A 12,193-nucleotide genomic window follows, 5' to 3' on the forward strand; every position below is an offset into this window, starting at 1 on the left:
GTGTGTGTTACAGTGTTGAATATGTGAACTGGATTTACTTTTGTTGTCTTATCAGGTTAAACTCAGAAACGCGAACTGCTGTTGCGAGCTTATCAGTGCTGCAAGTTGAAAATCAACCAACGAATTGAAACAAATTATTATTAAATAATCAAAAGTTCTTGACTTATAGAAAAACCATTACACAGTTGAATGTTATCCATTTAGCAGATAATATTGCATCGCAGAGAATTTCATTTTTGTTATAATCCTTAAACCTTATCAGTCCTGGTTGATTTGGCGACATCTGCGTTTACAGAAAGTATAGTTTAATACTCCAACAGACACTCTTTGAGCAGCTACTTTGTCAGAAATACAGATGAGGAGCTAGGATATCTTGTTTCAGGGCAGCCAAACAAACTTGTGTTGTTTTAATTAAGAAGTCATTCTATAATAATTCAAAAACTGCAGAAAAATCTTTTAGAAATATTTTTGATAAACAGACACCGTCAGCTCCAACCTCAGTGTAGAAAGAAACTGCTTTTTCTATGACTGCTTCACAATAAAAGAGACTGTTTTTAATTGAAACCATAGCAGTAGGAAACGTCTGCATTTGCAGTAACTGAACCTCTCTGAGCTGTAGGAGAGTGATTGTGCAGATGATGCATGGCTTTCTGCAGCCCTACACGGGTCAACACTAGAGTTAGCAGTGAGGAGGACAGCATTGCATAGGGTTTGCATAATCCAAAGGGGGAGGAAGTTGCACATAACACCGGTATACATAATAAACTTGTACTTCCTACTAACTTCAGGACTCAGATTAATCACAGACTCTAACATAGATGATTACAAAGCTAAGAAAAACTATTTGAATGAAGACAAGAATTTTAGAAGAAACACGGATGAATAATATGTAAACATGAAAAAGAAATAATGAAATAGAAAATGCACATAGTGTAGTGTAATGAAGCAAATAAGTATTCAGGGATCAGTATTTAAGGCCCAGGCAAAAAGGAAGTGCCCTGAAGGATCAGAGTTTCAGCACACTGACAACAGAAGAGAGTCAAATGTGTCTGTAATGCTGGAAAAGTCCTGGAACGACAGAAGACCGGAAATAAAAGCTGAGGCGAGAAGGTGCGAAATCTTGGGTCATGTTGTGTTTCTTGTTGACAAGAGGACTACGGTGCTGATGATGGGTGACACATAGAGGGTTAAAGGTTACAGTGACTGACAGCTCAGGCCAGGCGTGTGCACAGCCTCCGGCCTGACAGCCGTGACAGACAGGCTGGATGTCAGGATCAAATACTGGAACTAGGAGGTGTTGGTCGGCAGTATGGGCCAATTCTGCTGGTGTTGTTGTTAATGATGGTTATGATGATGATGATGAGTAATAGTAGTCGGAGAATTAGAAGCAGTTGTATAGAAGTTGTGGCAGCTGTGGCTCAGGTGGTAGGTCCACCTGAAGTTCGGTGGTTCGATCGCAAAGTGTCCTTGGCCCCACATTGCTCCCGATATATTTACATATATAAATAAATGTGTGTGAATGTTTATCTGACCTTGTATGGCAGCCTTAGTCACCAGGGTATAAATGCGTGTGTGAATGGTGAATGGGGACTGTGCTGTAAAGGCGCTTAGTGTTCGTTAAGACTAGAAAAGCGCAATATAAATGCCGACAATTTTGCATTTACATTTACAGTCGTAGCAGTAGAGTGCAATGGAAATAGCAGCTACAGCATTAATAGTGCCAGTTATGGTGGTGTAGTAGCACTAGAAGTAAAAAATAAAAGCAGTAGTAGTAGGCCTGATGGTTGTAGCAGTATCTGTGTGCGTTGTTCATGTTGTATTACAAGTTACAGTACTTGTTGTTGCAGCGGTCAGATGTTGAACCTTATGACCTTTTTAGCCAGATGATGATGCTGTAATCCCATATCTGAAATCTGAACACACACACACGCGTGCACACACACACACACACACACACACACACACACACACACACACACACACAGACACACGCACACAGACACGCACACACACACAGTAGCCATCACTCATTTCATCAAATCCAGATAGCCTTTGACATGTATTCATTCTATTCAGTTAGAAATGCCCACATTGTCTCCCTTTGTCTCACTTTGACACCCACTCTGTAGCAGAATTACAGTCACACAAACTTATGCAAACTTTAGAAAACCAACAATTTGTGCATTCAAATTGTGTTAAGATGATAAATGAAGTGGAATAATTGCGCAGTATACCTTGCAACAAACATAATCTCCATAAAACATACTGCCGTCAGAGTACAAGCACAACAAATACAGGACAATAAGACATAATTAATATCTTTCACAAGGATGAATTATTTGCTTTCCTTAAAGAAACATCTGACTCATGTTTTTAATTATGCTTTTTAGTTTGTAGTTTGGTAGAACAGATTTTGTAGCTTTGCTGAATTTAATTTAGTCTTACTGAGATGTTTTTTTCTTATTCTGCTTGGAACCTAGACTGGGTAAACCCAGCCCCATCTGCCGGCGATTTGATTTCGCCCTGCAGCTCAGGCTGGAAACCTGTACATTTTTCTATCCTGCTTCCGTTACAATTTTGCGGGGACCAATCACAAACGCTATTGGCGGGTTCAACAAGATGACGATAGAGAAGCATTCTCGTTTACATTCAAAACAGCGGCCACTGAAGCGCAGCAACCTGTTGATGCCGCTGTCCCAGCTACTTCACCCGAATCGTTGGTCTGATTGGTTGAAGGACTACCCAATTGCGTACTGAGTCATTTTAACTATTCCCGTTGATCACGCCTCTTGTGCAGTAGAAAATACAGAGCAGACTCCCCAGACTAATGTTAAAGTGCCCATATTATGAAAAAAACACTTTTTCTGGGATTTGGGGTGTTCTTTTGTGTCTCTGGTGCTTCCACACACATACACACTTTGAAAATAATCCATCCATGCTGTTTTGAGTGAGATACGGTTTCTGAATGTGTCCTGCTTTCAGTCTCCTAGTGAGCTGTTCAAAATTGGCTGTGACGTCACAGTCCGAAATGAGCTGGCTAACCACAACCGTTAGCTCGTAGCGTTAGCATGCTACGTCGTTCTCAATAGCAAAGCACTGCTACAACACACACAAGTTCACCATAATCTACAAAAGAACTACTTACATGTGCGCCCTCATTTAGAAGTCTCCCAGCTAATCCTGCCTTGTAACTGACCAAAGTTGGAGAAACAGCCTTTCTTTTACTGTCTCTAGAGTTAGCTAGCTGACATGCTCTACATCTGAGCTACTGCGCATGTGCGAGTGCAATCAAAGATAGTACTACTCTGTAGCTAAAACAGAAACCAGGTGAAAAGAGGATCTGCAGCAGTGAGAGAGAGCTGTGCAGTACAACAACAACAATATGGTGTTTTTTGAAAATTAAACCATGTAAACCTATTCTGGTACAACCTTAAAATACAGTTATGAACCTGAAAATGAGCATAATATGGGCGCTTTAAATCTTAAAAGATTGAGCTTGGTCTGGTGATAGCCAGACCACTTGAAACCTGTTTTTTAACACAAATTAAAGCACTATGAGCTGCATATTATGTTCACATAAAAGCAGCCAACAAATGAAGTTTTATTTAAGCGACATTCATTTTTTGGCAATTATGTCTTTTGCGATAATACATGTTCTTCAATATTTGTACCGTACATTCTTAAAATCAATAGATATAGATAAAACATTTTTTAAGAAACTTCGAAAATAAGGACATATTAGACCGTGTGTGTGTGTGTGTGTGTGTATACCTGCATTATATGGAATGCAGAGTTAATGATAAACCACCTCTCTCTCTCTCTCTCTCTCTCTCTCTCTCTCTCTCTCTCTCTCTCTCACACACCATTGACCTCTGTGATTCCAATTCTCCTCCTCGCCCTTCATGCTTTAGCTGCCGTGTGTCGCTCACCCATGGTGCCGCTGATATGCTTACTGCAGCACTCTGTTTCCTCAAAGGCAAACCATTAACAGCAACACAGCAGCATGACACAGTGTTTGCCTGATCACCAATAGTTACGTGTCGCCGTGGTGTCCACTGTTAATAAATCCCAATGGTTTATACATATATTTCGGTTTCACTGATTATTTGTCCCCGGGTTATCTTTATTGTTGCTCTCCACTCATCCCCTGGTACACGTGGGCAACGTAACACCAAGCTACACCTAGTTAAAACCCTTAAAACATTCACACACGATTCTCATTTGGCAAGACACACACACACACAGTCAATGACATTGAAATTTTCTCACTTTTATGCAGACAAACACAGTCCATGCACACCGACTACACACACAAGCACACAAAATACACAACATAACTAGAGAGGTATTCAGAACACACACACACACACACACACACATACGTAAAGACATGAATGACTTTGTCAAAAGATTGTGTGTGGTCTTGATAAGGAGCTGTGTATCGACCTGGGTTGCCTTTAAACAAGTATCAAAGTCACACAGAATATCCAAAGGAGGCTTGATTTCTCACCACAAGATTGCGCTCATTACCTCCACACCAAACTAGGAAACCACTTCATTGTAGACTTAACTTTGGGTTCAGGGGCATTGTCATGTTGAAACAGGAACAGGCCTTTTCCAAACTGCAGTGGTAGTAGAAGTACTGGGCTCATTTACTTAAGTAAAAGTAGCAATATGTAAAAAAAAAAAAGCTCTGTTACAAGTAAAAGTCATGTATTCAAAATCTTACTTTAGTAAAAGAACCTAAGTATTAGCATCTACTGTAAGTATACGTATGTACCAAAAGTAAAAGTAACTAGTAACTAATGTTGCCACATACTGTAAATGTAGTGGAGTAAAAAGTGCAGCATTCACTTCCAAAATGTAGTGTAGTAGAAGTATAAAGTATATAGCATAAAATGGAAATGCTCAAGTAAAGTAAAAGTACCTCAAATTTGTACTTAAGAACTGTACTTGAGTAATTATGAGTTATATAGTTACATTCCACCACTGCAAACTGTTTGCAGGGAAGAAACTAGAACATTTTCACTTATTTATTTTTTTCCCATAAAGAATGACTCAAACCAATACATCAATTATCATATCAATAATAAGCAATTGATTTAATCATCAATTGTTGCAGCTCTAATTAAATGTTACTTTTATTGCATATGTTGAAGCCTCGCTAACTGCTGTTACAATGGATTTTTGTTGAATCCGGGTTTGCCAGCACTGGCAGTTTTCATCACGTGGCCAGCAGTGAGTGAGTGTGTGGATAGTGGGGTCGTCGAGTGGCTACCAGCAGAGTTATTGATGCAGGTGACCTTCAGGCTCTGAAATGACGGCGTTCCTCTCGATAATGTATTGGACTGCTCTTATGGGCAAAACTCTGTGTGTGTGTGTTTGAGTATACGTATCAGTGTGTGTTTGCCCATGTGTGTATGAGAGAGAGTGAAAGAAAATGACAGATGCATAGCTCTTTATAAGTAGATTTGTGAGTGTGTGTGAGATGTGTTTGTAAAAATGACTTTGAACCTGCGTGTGTGTGTGTGTGTGTGTTAGTGTGTGCGTGCATGCGTGTGTGCGTGCATGCGTGCCTGTGCGCGCGAGTGTTAGTATGCGTGCATGTGTGCGTGCGTGTGTGCGTGCATGCGTGCGTTCGTGTGTGTGTGTGTGTGTGTGTGTGTCCGTGTGCTGTCTGCATCTGCAGTGTGAGTAAGGAGGGGCAGGGGGAGTTCATGGCGATGGTACACATGCTGTATATTTGTCTCTCCACAGTAGGTGAGGAGGAACTGACGAGGCAGAGAGATGCATGGGGAGTCATGTCAGAACCATGGACAGCTTCAGCAGGGGAGGGAGGCTATCGCTGCCTTATACCCGATATTATAAACAATGTATAACTTACCACTTAGTGAGAAAATTTAGCCTGCTTCTTTCAGTTTATCATGTCATACTGCAGAATCATTTTTAAAACAGTGTGTGTGTGCATCTTGTCTCATCTGAAATGTTGTTTTTGTGGCAGACCACAGGTGTGTGGTCAGGAAGAGCAGTAAGGGTTTTCACTTATGGACGTGGCAGCAGGAAAGGGTAGGAGATGTCTGTTACATTGGAAGTAATCAATATCAGTGATTGGTGACCGGTAGCCAACACTGTGTGAAGCAGTACCAGTTCACAGACTGCTGATCACTGAGCTACCCACAGTGTCACAGATGTAAACAAACTGCCATGTTCGGCTGAATATGTAGCCAGCTTGTTTAGCCACAAAGTTACTCTGGAAAGCGATCCCAATCCAGTTTGTTACAATAGCTAATTCAGGGTGCTACTTTGTTCGGAATCAGAGCCGATGTAATACATGATTTAAGTTCTTTAAGTTAAGTATTTTGAAGTAAAGGGGGCATCGTGCATCGTGCTGCTATCCTTGGTATATGTTGTTTAGCAAGAGTCCACGTTTCCAAAATCTCTACAATGCATGTTAAAAGTGCAAAGTTAACATGACAAATAGTCAGAAAGGACACGATAAGAAGAATATGAATAAAAATGTTTGGCAAACAAAAGAGTTTCCTTCATATGGGTGTTTGGGGATCATCCTTTGGGACAGGCTCAGGAGCTTAAACATCCAAAAAGAACTCTGACTTGAATCACTGCTTCTTTACTTTGAAAGGAGCCCATTGAGGTGGTTTCGGCATCTGATTCAGGGGAGTCCTTGATGCCTCTCTGTGAAGGCAATGTATTCCACACATGTCAAACTGCTGTTAGACTGCTGAACACTCAGCGCCCACTCCCTGCATGTTGTGAGATATTTGCTGAAAGTCAACTGTTTGGAGGAAAAGCCTTCTCAGTCCTCGACACAGGAAATGAATTGAATTCTGTGCTATTATCCGTCTCTGTTTGCCGCTGTCAGGCTGAATTGGGCGTTGGAGGAGTGGAAATATAAAAGCAACTGAGGTGGGGAAAAGACAAGGAGGAGGAGGAGGTGGTAAAGAGGAAAAGCAGGGCTGCTATGAATGTTTTAGTCATCTGAGATTTTAAAGTGAAGTTGGGTTTGACTCTATGAGTCACTGCTCCACCGGAGAGAAGGTAGAGAGGGATAGATGAGCAGTAAAAGGATCAAAACGGTACTGTAGAGTCTCTACAGCTGAAACTTCAAAGTAAGCGATGGACAGATGACGAGAGAGATGAAATATTTAGTGTAATAAAGTTCAGCTATAACGGAGGGGAACTCACAGAGAGGAGGGTAGAGAAACACAGAGAGACAGAGGCTCAGAGGCAGGAAATGCGGGGTGGCCATCATGCACACGCAAGTATATTACAAGCCTAAAGCACCCATCATTGGGTCCACAATAACAAATGTCTGTGTATGAGCATTTTCAAACCCAAATAAATCTATTTTAAATTCTACGTAAGTGTGAATCTGTTACATTTGCATCTGTTTTATTGGTATCATGAATTTGTATCATACATTATCACACTGTGTTCCTTCTTGAAGATTTATGTGTGTGAGCCTACCTTGAACCAATCCTCCTTTTACTCTGGAGCCTCTTTCTTATTCAATTCATTTCCATTTTATTTATAGTATCAAATCATAACAAGAGTTATCTCAAGACACTTTACAGATATAGTAGGTTAGACCACACTCTATAATTTACAAAGACCCAATAATTCCAGTAATTCGCCCAAGAACAAGCATTTAGTGCGACAGTGGCGAGGAAAAAATCCCTTTTAGGGAGAAACCTCGGCAGACCCAGGCTCCTGGTAGGCGGTGTCTGACGGTGCCGGTTGGGGGTGTGATGAACAGTGGCAATAATAGTCACAATAAAGATGGAATAAAGAATGAAACAGTGACTAGAAATAGTAGTCGTAGTAGTTCATGGCATAGCACAGCACTGCAGGATGCAGCATGGCACAGCAGAGCATAGCAGGACGTAGCAGGACGCAGCAGGACGCTGCAGGGCACCGCAGAGCATAGCAGGGAGTGCATTATCTATCTACTCTCACATCATCGAAGTGAATGGAGCGACTGTTAGAACATGTATACATCCTCGTGTGTCTCAATAAACCTTTAGAACATTGTGAACTGAAATCTGCTTCCTGAAAGTTTGTTCTCTGAGCTTGTAACCGCTTCAAAAAATGTAATTAGTATTATTTATCATTAAAGTCTTCTTCTTCTTCTTCTTTTCTTCAGAATCAACTCACAGAGGTCAAACCAGTAGATGATAGGATACGAACCACAAAACAATTGTGATTGTGATTGTTTCATGACAAAGTTCAAAGTTCCAAGACGTTACCAGAAATGATTAGCCTGGATGCCAGACGAAACTTAGCCCCGCCCACAACATTTGAGGTCGGAAAGTTCGATCTGGACCTGATCTGTTGTGGTAGCCTGAGTAAACCCTGACGAACTTCCGGCAAATTTGAGATTTGCTCTGCAGGTCAGTCTGGCGAAGAGCCCATTCAAACCCAATTCCAATGTCCTCAATATTGAGGCACCAATCACAACCGCTGAGGCGGGCTTTACACCAATCACGACCGTTGAGGAGGTTCGGCGACGAGGATAGCGCAGCAACGGCGAGCAGGTTTTTGTTTACATTCAACATGACGGCTACCGAAGCCGTGCTTCACGTGCTCGGCCGTGACCGGCGAGCTGCAGGTCAGTCTGACATATGGCGATTTCATGGAGGTCAACACTACAATTAACTGACAACAGAAGTTATACTAGTTACAGTTCTCAAGGACGCACGCACACACGGATAGACACAGTCTCTTTTTCCTTTCTCTCAACTTTTCCGGCGCGTACCTGCTCGCGGTGTGAAGCGCGTGTCCGCGCTATTCTTGCACATGTAGGGAACCTCGTGAATTAACCTGCAACATGTCAGCTGTTTGGACATTCTTCAGCGTGTGTGCAGAAGAGAACTAGTTTCCAATATGCAACACCTGCAAGGAAAAAGTAGGGCGTGGAGGGACGACACCAAAAACCAAAATCACATTTTTTAGTTGGATATTGGATGTGAAAAGCGTCACCTGGATCGTTGGTCCTGATTGGTTGAAGGACTATCCAATGCGCCCAGAGGCATTTGAGTGGTGTCTGTTGGTGACACCCCTTTGGAAATGAACTGTCAATGAACCTTCCCCAGACCCACTCTCAGTTACCACAGAGAAGGGTCTGGTGTCAACCAGGCTACCGTTGTGGAGCAACTATGCTCGAACCAGAGCTGTTCCGACTAGTGATGGCCAAATAAAGCTTCGTCAACCATTTTCTCTCTTTTCTGAGCCCACTAGATGGCGCTCTGTCTTCAACAAAGGGTTGAAAACACACTGAATTGCCATTCCTTTAACCTTTTTCTTTGAACAGAGAGCGCCATCTATTGAGCTCATCAAATAAAGAAAATCGTTCACGAAGCTTCATTTGACCATCAATAGTTCGGACCAATCAAATTGTCACGTGATGACTATGATCAATAGTAACGTAATCAAATCACCAAAGAGCGCTTGGGTTGAATTTGTTTACAACTAAGATGACTGCCGCTGGTGAATTGAGATGTGTAGATTCCGCCATCGTGTCTGTTCTAGAAGATATCGACAGCGCATTCATTTTAAAAGAGGAACAGAGAACCGCGATCACGTATGTATACACATTGCCACACCCGTCCGTACAACGCGGGAAACTGCCGCCTCTGCCTTTGCTCTGTCGAAGCCTGCCTTTGACTTGCAGCTTCTGTGACGTCTGTCTCCGTTGCTCTGATTGGTTGTAGGTCTATCCAATGGAGGGCAGAGGCATTTTCTTTCCTGGTTTGGTTGAAACACGCCCCATAATCACAGCCCAGTGGAGCAGCATCAGACTCATATTCTGACTAGAATCTGAATTTTTGAAGGCCTCTTGATATCTGTGTCCAGCCAGGCACTGTGGACAGCCAGCAACAACTGGTCAGCAGATCTCAGAGTGTGAACAGGAATCTATGGAAGGAGAAGGTCAGCAATGTAGGAAGGAGCCAAGCCTGGCCAAGCCCTAAAGACAAGTAGTAAACCTTTAACATTGATTCAAAGGGCTACAAGAAACTAGGTTAGAGAGATGTGCTGTGATTGTGACATCCTATTTTATATGAGCCAAGAGCCAACTTGGGTTTCCCATAAATTCATACAGGGCGATAAATGTGAATCGTCAAGTTTTGCAAGTCAAGATGACTTCTGTTATAAAGATTAGTGAGTCAATAGGCGACCTACGAAACAATGGCGATACTGCATATGGGGAAACGTACCCGGTAAAGAAATTAATTTGCAGTTAACACCATGCAGTAGATGCAGCAGCCAGTTAAGAGCAGAAGTTTGCAGCTAGCAGGCATCACACTACTCACAGGAAAATCTGTGGTAGAGCAATAAAATCCCAACTCATATTCTGACTAGAATCTGAGTATGATGACGTCAGGCTAGGAAATGATAAACATGTGCACAAAATTAAGCATAATACTCCTCTAATTTATGAAACTATGAAATAGACAAGACAAAATGATGGTTTTTATTTAACCATCATTTTGTCTATGAAATCAAACATGACGGAATGACAGAATCATCACAGCACAAAGAATTCTGAAAAAAGCGTAATAAGTCTGACCAATAGCCCAAAAGTCCAAATTATTCTATTTACAATGACGTAAAAACAAATAAAATCCGCAAATCCTTACGTTTGAGAGGAACATCTAAATTGAAGAACATCTAAATTGAAGAGATTTATAAGAAGTGTGAACATTTATCATATGAAGAACTGGAACTAGCTGAGACACCGTATGTTATGTTCTTTTTCAAAAATGGGAAAAAATGTGTATGTCCATTTGAAGTTCCTTGAGTGAGAAATGGAGGAGGATGACTTCTGAGATTCTGTCAGCGTTCAAATGATGACTGTATTCATATTTCAGTTATAGAAAAAAACAAGAAAGATAGGCTTAGATAATGGGATGGAGGGAGTGTGTGTTTGTGTGTGTGTGTGTTTCTTTTTCAGTGTGTGTTTGTTTGTGTGTGTGTGTGTGTGTGCGTGTGTGCGTGTGTGTGTGTGTGTGTGTGTGTGTGTGTGTGTGTGTGTGTGTGTGTGGGATTCACTGTTCGAATTACACAGGTCAGGCCTCTTCGTGCCTTTCATGCCTGAAATATGAACTCACGCTGTTTGAAGTAGCCGTGCTGAGAGACTGGAGAGGACGCAGAGCAGCACTGGGAGTGTGTTTGTGTGTGCACGCAGTAGTACTGCAGCAAACTGGTGAGTTATACTAAAACACAAGTCTCCACTGGCTCTCATTAGCAATGCAGAATTTGTATACTCACACAGAGAAAGGATTTTATTTTGGGCTCAGAATCCCAAAATCTAACTAAAATGGAAGAAGTCTGTCTGTTCTTGAATTTCTCGACAACTGTTCATCCGATCGACTTCACGCTTGGCGGGTGCATTGCTGAGGACGCGAGGGAGTGCGGTGCTGTGTGCGAGCTCTTGAGATCTACGGGAAATATTTATTAGTAGTGCCAAACGGCATGCTGGGTACAGCTCACTATCCGTCGCTTCCTACAGTACATTCAAGAACAGATGAAGAAAGAGAGACCGGAAATGTAGCAAACTCAAACATTTCAAGCATCAGAGATGTAACTTTCGGAAAGAACGCTTTCGTTCCCAGAAATAGCCTGGTCCAAAATAGCTAGCTGTTAGCAAATTACGCACATACTCAAGCAGTGCTAGAGGAGGCAACTAATATATGTCATGGCTCAGGACCCAAGAAAGCACAAGGTTAATTGTCAAATTGTTTAGATTAGCGGTTCCTGGAAAAAGCTGCAAGCAGCATAACTGCATGTCCAAACAGGCACGCTTTGAACGGCCACTGCACCAGTGATCATGAAATATTGAATAGTTCATTTGTTTTTGTAGCTTAAGGAATGATTATGCCAAGATAATCTAAAAGTATTCTTTTTGTGTTTTACATTTTATTTTTAAATTAAACTAACTTTTGATTATTTTCAGTTCACCTTAAAGTTAAACGTTAATCCCCTCATTTCACTTTAATTTTCTTCTTTTTGTACTTTTGACTTTTACATTTGTCTACGATTATTTACATAAAGCGAACAAGAAAGCAAATTATTTAGAAATGAAGCAAAAAAAGAATTCTCCATATTAGCTGTAATGTAATTTGAATGTTCTGTGAAATCCGCCAGTGGGATTGTGTGTAAAACCACTGGTGCACTG

This window comes from Perca fluviatilis, chromosome 10 (genome assembly GCF_010015445.1).
Source record: "Perca fluviatilis chromosome 10, GENO_Pfluv_1.0, whole genome shotgun sequence".
NCBI classification, from domain to species: domain Eukaryota; kingdom Metazoa; phylum Chordata; class Actinopteri; order Perciformes; family Percidae; genus Perca; species Perca fluviatilis.